The sequence below is a fragment of the Anomaloglossus baeobatrachus genome, chromosome 1 (assembly GCF_048569485.1).
Source record: "Anomaloglossus baeobatrachus isolate aAnoBae1 chromosome 1, aAnoBae1.hap1, whole genome shotgun sequence".
Classification (NCBI taxonomy): domain Eukaryota; kingdom Metazoa; phylum Chordata; class Amphibia; order Anura; family Aromobatidae; genus Anomaloglossus; species Anomaloglossus baeobatrachus.
The window spans coordinates 170,830,915-170,841,556 of NC_134353.1; the positions used below are offsets into that span (position 1 = coordinate 170,830,915).

General features: G+C 40.6%; 1 protein-coding gene across 1 annotated transcript in view; it reads right to left on the reverse strand.

The window, feature by feature from the left end:
- Positions 1-10,136, reverse strand: part of LOC142309610 (ecto-ADP-ribosyltransferase 5-like) — a 61,102-nt gene extending 50,966 nt beyond the window's left edge. The window contains exon 1 of the mRNA XM_075347201.1: positions 10,057-10,136. The gene's annotated coding sequence lies outside the window, so the exon portion shown is untranslated. The remainder of the gene's footprint in view (positions 1-10,056) is intronic.
- Between the last annotated feature and the right edge of the window lie 506 nt (positions 10,137-10,642).

Here is a 10,642-nt window from a genome sequence, read left to right on the forward strand (position 1 = left end):
ACAACAGCCAGTTCTATGATGCCACAAAATGGCAGTATTTTGTGCTATCATTATAGCTTATTAAAAACAGAGCACGAGGTTGTCATGCAGAGGTGCTGCACATAGATTTGCAGTAGTGTGAATTGACAAAAGTACAATAGCCACGTTTAGGATACAACTAGGTACAGTGAGTGTTTGCTAGTATAATGGCTGAGTTTAAAAAAGTTTGAGTGTGCAATGCAGGCAGATGTCCTGCAAATAACGTTCCAATACTGTGAATTGACAAAAGTACAATAGCCACGTTTAGGATACAACTAGGTACAGTGAGTGTTTGCTAGTATAATGGCTGAGTTTAAAAAAGTTTGAGTGTGCAATGCAGGCAGACGTGCTGCTAATAACGTTCCAATACTGTGAATTGACAAAAGTACAATAGCCACGTTTAGGATACAACTAGGTACAGTGAGTGTTTGCTAGTATAATGGCTGAGTTTAAAAAAGTTTGAGTGTGCAATGCAGGCAGACGTCCTGCAAATAACGTTCCAATACTGTGAATTGACAAAAGTACAATAGCCACGTTTAGGATACAACTAGGTACAGTGAGTGTTTGCTAGTATAATGGCTGAGTTTAAAAAAGTTTGAGTGTGCAATGCAGGCAGACGTTCTGCAAATAACGTTCCAATACTGTGAATTGACAAAAGTACAATAGCCACGTTTAGGATACAACTAGGTACAGTGAGTGTTTGCTAGTATAATGGCTGAGTTTAAAAAAGTTTGAGTGTGCAAGGCAGGCAGATGTCCTGCAAATAACGTTCCAATACTGTGAATTGACAAAAGTACAATAGCCACGTTTACGATACAACTAGGTACAGTGAGTGTTTGCTAGTATAATGGCTGAGTTTAAAAAAGTTTGAGTGTGCAATGCAGGCAGACGTGCTGCAAATAACGTTCCAATACTGTGAATTGACAAAAGTACAATAGCCACGTTTAGGATACAACTAGGTACAGTGAGTGTTTGCTAGTATAATGGCTGAGTTTAAAAAAGTTTGAGTGTGCAAGGCAGGCAGATGTCCTGCAAATAACGTTCCAATACTGTGAATTGACAAAAGTACAATAGCCACGTTTAGGATACAACTAGGTACAGTGAGTGTTTGCTAGTATAATGGCTGAGTTTAAAAAAGTTTGAGTGTGCAATGCAGGCAGACGTGCTGCTAATAACGTTCCAATACTGTGAATTGACAAAAGTACAATAGCCACGTTTAGGATACAACTAGGTACAGTGAGTGTTTGCTAGTATAATGGCTGAGTTTAAAAAAGTTTGAGTGTGCAATGCAGGCAGACGTCCTGCAAATAACGTTCCAATACTGTGAATTGACAAAAGTACAATAGCCACGTTTAGGATACAACTAGGTACAGTGAGTGTTTGCTAGTATAATGGCTGAGTTTAAAAAAGTTTGAGTGTGCAATGCAGGCAGATGTCCTGCAAATAACGTTCCAATACTGTGAATTGACAAAAGTACAATAGCCACGTTTAGGATACAACTAGGTACAGTGAGTGTTTGCTAGTATAATGGCTGAGTTTAAAAAAGTTTGAGTGTGCAATGCAGGCAGATGTCCTGCAAATAACGTTCCAATACTGTGAATTGACAAAAGTACAATAGCCACGTTTAGGATACAACTAGGTACAGTGAGTGTTTGCTAGTATAATGGCTGAGTTTAAAAAAGTTTGAGTGTGCAATGCAGGCAGATGTCCTGCAAATAACGTTCCAATACTGTGAATTGACAAAAGTACAATAGCCACGTTTAGGATACAACTAGGTACAGTGAGTGTTTGCTAGTATAATGGCTGAGTTTAAAAAAGTTTGAGTGTGCAATGCAGGCAGATGTCCTGCAAATAACGTTCCAATACTGTGAATTGACAAAAGTACAATAGCCACGTTTAGGATACAACTAGGTACAGTGAGTGTTTGCTAGTATAATGGCTGAGTTTAAAAAAGTTTGAGTGTGCAAGGCAGGCAGATGTCCTGCAAATAACGTTCCAATACTGTGAATTGACAAAAGTACAATAGCCACGTTTAGGATACAACTAGGTACAGTGAGTGTTTGCTAGTATAATGGCTGAGTTTAAAAAAGTTTGAGTGTGCAATGCAGGCAGATGTCCTGCAAATAACGTTCCAATACTGTGAATTGACAAAAGTACAATAGCCACGTTTAGGATACAACTAGGTACAGTGAGTGTTTGCTAGTATAATGGCTGAGTTTAAAAAAGTTAGAGTGTGCAATGCAGGCAGATGTCATGCAAATAACGTTCCAATACTGTGAATTGACAAAAGTCCAATAGCCACGTATAGGATGCCACTAGGTACACTGAGTGTTTGCTAGTATAATGGCTTCGTTATAATTAGTTGGAGTGTGCAACGCAGGCAGATGCGCTCTGCAAATGTCTTGGCACTAGTGGGACTATAGCAAAGTCCAATAGCCACGTATAGGATGCCACTAGGTACACTGAGTGTTTGCTAGTAAAATTGCTTAGTTTAAAAAAGTTGTAGTGTGCAATGCAGGCAGACGTGCTCTGCAAATGTCTTTGCACTAGTGGGACTATAGCAAAGTCCAATAGCCACGTATAGGATGCCACTAGGTACACTGAGTGTTTGCTAGTAAAATTGCTTAGTTTAAAAAAGTTGTAGTGTGCAATGCAGGCAGACGTGCTCTGCAAATGTCTTTGCACTAGTGGGACTATAGCAAAGTCCAATAGCCACGTATAGGATGCCACTAGGTACACTGAGTGTTTGCTAGTAAAATTGCTTAGTTTAAAAAACTTGGAGTGTGCAATGCAGGCAGATGTGCTCTGCTAATGTCTTTGCACTAGTGGGACTATAGCAAAGTCCAATAGCCACGTTTAGGATGCCACTAGGTACACTGAGTGTTTGCTAGTAAAATTGATTAGTTTAAAAAAGTTGTAGTGTGCAATGCAGGCAGACGTGCTCTGCAAATGTCTTTGCACTAGTGGGACTATAGCAAAGTCCAATAGCCACGTATAGGATGCCACTAGGTACACTGAGTGTTTGCTAGTAAAATTGCTTAGTTTAAAAAAGTTGTAGTGTGCAATGCAGGCAGACGTGCTCTGCAAATGTCTTTGCACTAGTGGGACTATAGCAAAGTCCAATAGCCACGTATAGGATGCCACTAGGTACACTGAGTGTTTGCTAGTAAAATTGCTTAGTTTAAAAAACTTGGAGTGTGCAATGCAGGCAGATGTGCTCTGCTAATGTCTTTGCACTAGTGGGACTATAGCAAAGTCCAATAGCCACATATAGGATGCCACTAGGTACACTGAGTGTTTGCTAGTATAATGGCTTCGTTATAATTAGTTGGAGTGTGCAACGCAGGCAGATGCGCTCTGCAAATGTCTTGGCACTAGTGGGACTATAGCAAAGTCCAATAGCCACGTATAGGATGCCACTAGGTACACTGAGTGTTTGCTAGTAAAATTGCTTAGTTTAAAAAAGTTGTAGTGTGCAATGCAGGCAGACGTGCTCTGCAAATGTCTTTGCACTAGTGGGACTATAGCAAAGTCCAATAGCCACGTATAGGATGCCACTAGGTACACTGAGTGTTTGCTAGTAAAATTGCTTAGTTTAAAAAACTTGGAGTGTGCAATGCAGGCAGATGTGCTCTGCTAATGTCTTTGCACTAGTGGGACTATAGCAAAGTCCAATAGCCACGTTTAGGATGCCACTAGGTACACTGAGTGTTTGCTAGTAAAATTGATTAGTTTAAAAAAGTTGTAGTGTGCAATGCAGGCAGACGTGCTCTGCAAATGTCTTTGCACTAGTGGGACTATAGCAAAGTCCAATAGCCACGTTTAGGATGCCACTAGGTACACTGAGTGTTTGCTAGTATAATGGCTTACTTAGAATGAGTTGGAGTGTGCAGAGGACAAGAGGGTACAGTGGCAGGATTGTGGTGCTCTGGGTAGAGGAATGGAAGCCTGCCTTTCTATTCCCTCCTAATGGTGAAATGCAGGGAGGAAATCCCTGACCTGGGCTACACAGACGCTGTTGCTGTTTGCAGGACCTGTCACTTATGGCTCTCTGACCCTGCCGCTTTGAGCCCTTAAAAGGACTGCTAGAATGTGCTCTCCCTAAGCTGTCTAACGCTGTGTATGCAGCGCATACAGCTGTATCGGCTATAGGACTCAGGAGGACGGAGCTGCGACACTGATGTCTGACACCAAAGACGCAGAAGGCAGATAATGGCGTTCGTGAAGAAAATGTCCGGTTTTATAATGCAGGGACATGTGACATGCAGATCCTATCACACATGCCGTTGCTTCTCTGGCTCAAAGTCCACTTAGGTGTGTGTGTGTCTGTGATTGGCTGACATGCTGGCCCGCCCCACAAGACGCGCGCGCTTAGGGAAGGAAGACAAGAAAAAAAAAAAAAAAAATGGCGATCGCCATTATAGAAACAGCAGTGATCTGAAGGCGCTGTTCACGCACACTATACACTGAAATGTGATAATAGTTTAATTCACAGAGTGACTTACACTATTACAGCAGAAACCAAGCTAGGATTTAGCTGTTTTTTGGCTGCTAGAACCGTTCTCGAACGTTTCTAGAACTATCGAGCTTTTGCAAAAAGCTCGAGTTCTAGTTCGATCTAGAACATGCCCCAAAATCACTCGAGCCGCGAACTGGAGAACCACGAACCACGAACCGCGCTCAACTCTAATGTGCAATGGCTCCAAGATAGGACTTAGTCTCCAGCGCTTGCACATGTGCAGTAGCAAGAAATCTGGACATAGTCTCCAGTGCTCGCACATGTGCAGTAGCAAGAAATCTGGACATAAACTCCAGTGCCACAGCAACCGTAACACATACATTGTTTACTACAGCAGTATACCTATTATGGCTCTGTAGGAAGTCTCTGGAAGGCACTCTCTCTTGCAGGTATATATCCGGCACCCAAGAATCTATTTATTTTTAAAAAATGGGTTTGATTGAGATTTTTTTGTTACTTTGTTACTTTTTATGCAGGAGTCTGTGTGTTGGGACTTTGCATGAGCTAACTTGGAATTATCCCTACTTTGATCTACCGACTACAAAGGGTACTTATACTTATATTGTGAGGAGGTTTTCTCTGTCCTATCATGGATTTAATTGAAGACTTGTTGTACCTTACAGGTTTTCACTTCATCAATCTGGAGATCATATTTCACCCTATGTGCCCTATCCTACTAAGGAAGACTCAGGTCCTATTCCATGTATTTTTGGTTCTTTTTTATGGTGATCTTCGGTGTCATGATGGTGCCCCGAAAATGCTCTTTATATATTTTTTCTCTCCAGGCTAAGAGGTATATTTATTTTCCTCTATAAACCCATTATCGTGATGAAGGAATAGGGGACTTTTGAAAAAACTATACAGTATTATCGGCTATCTATATCAGACTAGTCAGCAGACCTGCTGAGTCACTTATATCAACCAACCCTAAGTAAGTCATCTGCTCTGTACACATGAGGCCAGGGATATATCTATTTATCCGATTTTCTATTTATTTAGCGACACATGTCTGTCTTTCCTACAGGTGTCTTCAACCTAATACCCCTGATGAACCCCCCATTCATTGCGTTGGAAGGGGGAAGAAACGCGTCGGGAGAGCTGCAGGAGCCTACTTAGGCAGGCCCGGTAGCTCCATTATAACAACCTAAAGTTTATTGACTGGAGATTTTGGTCCGGTGAAGAATCTACATCTAACGCTATTATGTATTGTTATATGTGGTCTGTCTAAATACACCTTTGCACATGGTTTTTGGTGGTGGACACAAGCCAGTGGAGAATAGGGATAGTGAGGGCCAGCCACCTGGAGCGGGGGGGGTCCAAAAAAGTACGACACCCTCCGCTGGTAGGAAGGGTCATCTAAGGATCCAGTTTAGCATCTATAAACCCGATACCTACCACGGATCTATTGTTTTTCCCTCACGCTTTTCTATTTTTCATCTAAGCTACTACTCACATTGTCTTCATTGTCAATAATTGCTGTCTGGAAGACACATGGTGTCTATATTTTATCTTTCTTACTAATAAAACTATATTTTTAGAGGTATTGTTTATGTGGTTTGCTCAGATTCAAGATAGGTCAAATTCCTATGATCAGTGAGCACCACAATTTGATGTCTCGCCCCCTCCAGCCAGTGTCTCCATTCCTCAAAGGCCCACTTCATTGCCATTAATTCCCGATTACCAACATCATAATTTCGTTCAGATGGAGAAAACTTCAGAGAGATTTAGGTACAAGGATAAGCTTGGAAGTTCCACCTGTTCCAATCTCTGAGGCATCTATCTCCACTTGAAATGGAAGAGAAACATCAGGTTGCTGCAGGACTGGGGCAGAAGTGAACCTCTTTTTAAGCTCATGAAAGGCCATAATTGCTTCTGAAGTCCAATTGTCAACATCCGCTCCTTTTTTGGTCAAATCAGTCAAAGGCTTAACCACACTCGAGAAATTGCCTATAAATTTACTATAGAAATTGGCAAAGCCCAGACATTTTTGAAGGGATTTCAAAGAGGTTGGCTGAACCCAGTCATAAATAGCCTGAAACTTGACCGGATCCATTTCAATAGAAGCTGGGGACAAAATAAACCCCAAAAAGGAAATTTTCTGCACACCAAAGAGACATTTTGATCCCTTAATGAACAATGAATGTTCCCTAAGTATCTGAAAAACTTTCCGGACCTGCTGCACATGAGCATCCCAATCATCAGAAAAAATCAAGATATTATCCAAATAGACAATCAGGAAATTGCCAATTAGCTCCCGAAAAATATCATTCATGAATGATTGAAAGACGTAGCAAAACAAGGAAAAACAACACCCTAAGGTGTAAACCAGAAAGCAAGGCAAAAAACTGAAACTTATCTGCAGCGGTCTTGCTCAGGGATACAGGGAAGGACAAATCTCCAGGCCAGGAACAGAGACAGGGAATACACAATTATAACCGGCGTCAGTCGGGCTGAAAGTGCTCTCCTATATAGACCACACTTGTCTGCAATAGCACTTCCCCAATTCCCAATTAACACCAACACCTGTGTGAGTCAATGGCTCAGATTTAGCTCCACTACCATTCTTGGCCACCAGAGTGAGCTTCAGAACAGCACCCACACAGACAACGTTCACAACACATGGGGTCACCATCAGGTAGGCGGCCACCTGATGTGGCGGTCTGAGGTATCGCCCAAGTGGCTGCATTTTGCTGCCACCATACTGGGATTCAGCCATTCTCTGAGCCAGCTCACAGAAGGTATAACATGTCGACTCCTCCCAGCAATCAATTGTACTTGCATCTTAAAGGCACGAGTAGAATTGAAGCACTTACTGTTGATAACTCTGCTGACATCTATGATTGTGCTGCACAGGCGCAAAGAACATTTGTTGGTGTGGTAAGTGCTTGAGTGGAGCTGAAGACACCAAAGATTTGTTGTAATTAGGGGAAGGGAAATTTGAGTAAATTATGGGGAGCAATGGTGGGGAAGAAATGGATTCATGAACAAAATGGGGAACAAGCAGGGGGTGATTGGTGCGTTAACAGTATGGATGGGGTATGTAAGAGGAGACAGTAACAAAAGTGAGCGGGGGAATTGTTGCAAATAAAATATTGTAAGTGAGAGGGCAGGAATGGGTATGGACATAGTATGGGGAGTGATGGGGGAGGAATGTATGATGAAACAGTATGGTGAGTGAGGGGATAAAGAGTACAGACAGTATGGGCTGTGTATGGGGGAATGTATGAGGGTGGCATTGCATGCATGAACAGTATGGGGAGGGAGATGTATGTGGAGACTGTATGGAAAGTAAGGGGGAATGTGTGAAGAAACAGTATGAGTATTGAGGGGGGGGGAATGGGTATAGAAACAATATGGAGAGTGGAGTTATATGAGGAAACAGTTGGGGGAATGTGTGAGGAACCACTATGGTAAGCAAGGAGGGAATGGGTGCACACACAGTATTTTGATTGAGATGGGAAATGTATGAGAAAACAGCATGGTGAGCAAGGGGGGAAGATGAGGAAATTATGGTGATGAAGGTTGGGGAATCGTTATGGACACAATATTGGGAGCAAGGGGGGAATGGGTGTGGAAACAGTATGGGGAGCAGGTGTGATGTGTGAGGAGGCATTAAAGAGAGAGATGGGTTAAATATGTGAGGAGACAATATGATGAACAGGGCAGTATATATTAGGAGACAAGATGAGGAGGGGGAATGTATGAGGAGACTATTGAGCGGAGTAGTGTGAGTAGAAAGTACTTACGGTCATGTGACAACTAACTTTTCTTCCTACTTCTCTAAATGAAGCAAGAGCTGTAGTTTTCCACTGAACATTGAAAGTATTAGAAAGAGCAGCTTGTTGGAACATGTCTGTAAGTGTGTAAATTGCATATGCATGGTCACAAGATGACTACTTAAACCGCTTGTACAGGAGGGTGGACAGAAAACAATTATCTTCTCCAGGGTACCAGAAAATCTATATCCGCCTCTCACTAAAATTTATAGTGATGCAATTGTTTACAAGTTTAATAGTATACAGCCCAAGATAAATCTGTCTTGTGCTTTTTTGCTAATTGTACATATAAACACAACACAAACCCAAAAGCCCAGATCTACAATAGCGACCAAAAGTTTTGCTTTTGTATTAATTCTGTCTGGCTGTTGTGATTCCATTTTCCTAGTAATTTTAGTAAATAGGACACAAATGGTTGTCAGCTCTAAGGATGAAAATTGTTTGTTGAAATTGTTTTATTCCTTTTACGTGTTAGTTTTCCACATTTGTTGGGCCAAATGTTTTTCATATTTTGTCATGGGCAGTTTAATTTTGCCTATTTTGTGTGTGTGTGTGTGGTTTTTGGATAAAACATGGCAAAAACAAAGCCAAATTTATCATGAGATGTCAGGAAGCTTATTGTTCAGATAGTGAAGTCAGGCAAAAGCCACAAAGAGGTAGCTATGGAATTCAACTGTTCTCAGAGTCAAGTGTCACAAATAATAAAGAAAGAAAAAGAAGGTTGAGGAACAGCTGACAAACCTATAAGTGGACAACCATGGAAAATTTCCTTTAATGCAGATCACATTATTAAGAAAAAGTCTGTATTTGATGTTTATAAAAGTGCTGTACAGATTTTGCACAAAATGAACCAAGAATATGGGGTAAAAGTGAGTCGCCAAACTGTGGTGCAACAACTAACAGCAGTAAGCGTCAATGCACGAGTTCCTGTCAAGAGGCCTTTCATCTCTGCAAAGAACTGGAAGGTGCGACTTGAGTTTGCCAAAGAACAAAGGCAATGGAAAGAGACAGATTGGTCTAAAGTTTTGCTCTCAGATGAATCCAAGTTCAGTCTGTTTGGCAGTGATGGCAAGCATGATGTATACTGCCAAATTGGAAAACGTAATGGTGTAAGGTACCAAACACCTACAGTGAAACATGGTGGTGGCAATGTCATGGTTTGGAGCTGCTTTTCTGCATCTACTATTGGCCTTCTGCATAGAATTGATAGAAATATGAATGTAACTATGTACAAGGGTATACTGGAGAATGTAATGCTGCCACATGGTAAAAACAAAGTAGGCAGAGGCTGGAAATTCCAGCAAGACAATGATCCTAATCAGACATCCAATTTAGTAAAAAATTGGTTTGCTAATCAAATCAAATGACCATATCTATATTCAAAAGAATTTTGGTTAAATTTAAGGTCTTCATGCACTTTCAATTCATCACCAGGAAAATTGCATCACAACAACCAGACAGAAGTGATCAAACTTTAAAAAAAAATGCTAAACTTTTGGTTGCTACTGTATCAGAATTGCAAATTTGCTATAACTTAAAAGTTACAGTAACTTTGCTCTGCATATTTTTAGAAGGATTATTAAAAAAACTTGCTCATTGAAAATAAGTACACAATTTTGCATAAAATGTATATGAACAATGTTTATCTGCATTTTCGTGTATAAGTAAAAACATAGATTATATTGCGCTATTGACTGTATTTACAAATATTGTCTTTCTAGGCTTCTAGTTAAACCACCTCACCTGATGGGAATTCAGTTTCTCTGGTCGACACTCTGTGCCTGGTCCTTCAGTTATTGGGCTGTTCGCTTTTTAAATCATTTTACTTCCTTATTCAGACAATGTCCCAACATAAGACGGTTATAAAATTCTGATGAAAGGAGACTAAATTGTGAAAAAGCCACAAAGCTGATAAACTGCGCAATTTCTGTTGAAGAAAAGTTAGCCATTACACTAGGCAACAAAATTTCAAAAGTTGTCTGGTTCAGATATCAAATTAGCCATTTCTTAATGATTTTTATCTGCTGAAGTCAAATATAAGAAAAACTGTTATTTGCCTCTAGTTTCCATGAAATCGAAGAGTTTGTGTTTTACTGTTACGTAAATTAATAAATAACTATATAGTCACTAGAAGGTGGCCCGATTCTAACGCATCGGGTAGTCTAGAATTTACGTATTGTGTAGTTAATGTATGATTTTTGTTATATATATAAATATATATATATATATATATATACCGTGCCTACAAGTAGTATTCAACCCCCTGCAGATTTAGCAGGTTTACACATTCGGAATTAACTTGGCATTGTGACATTTGGACTGTAGATCA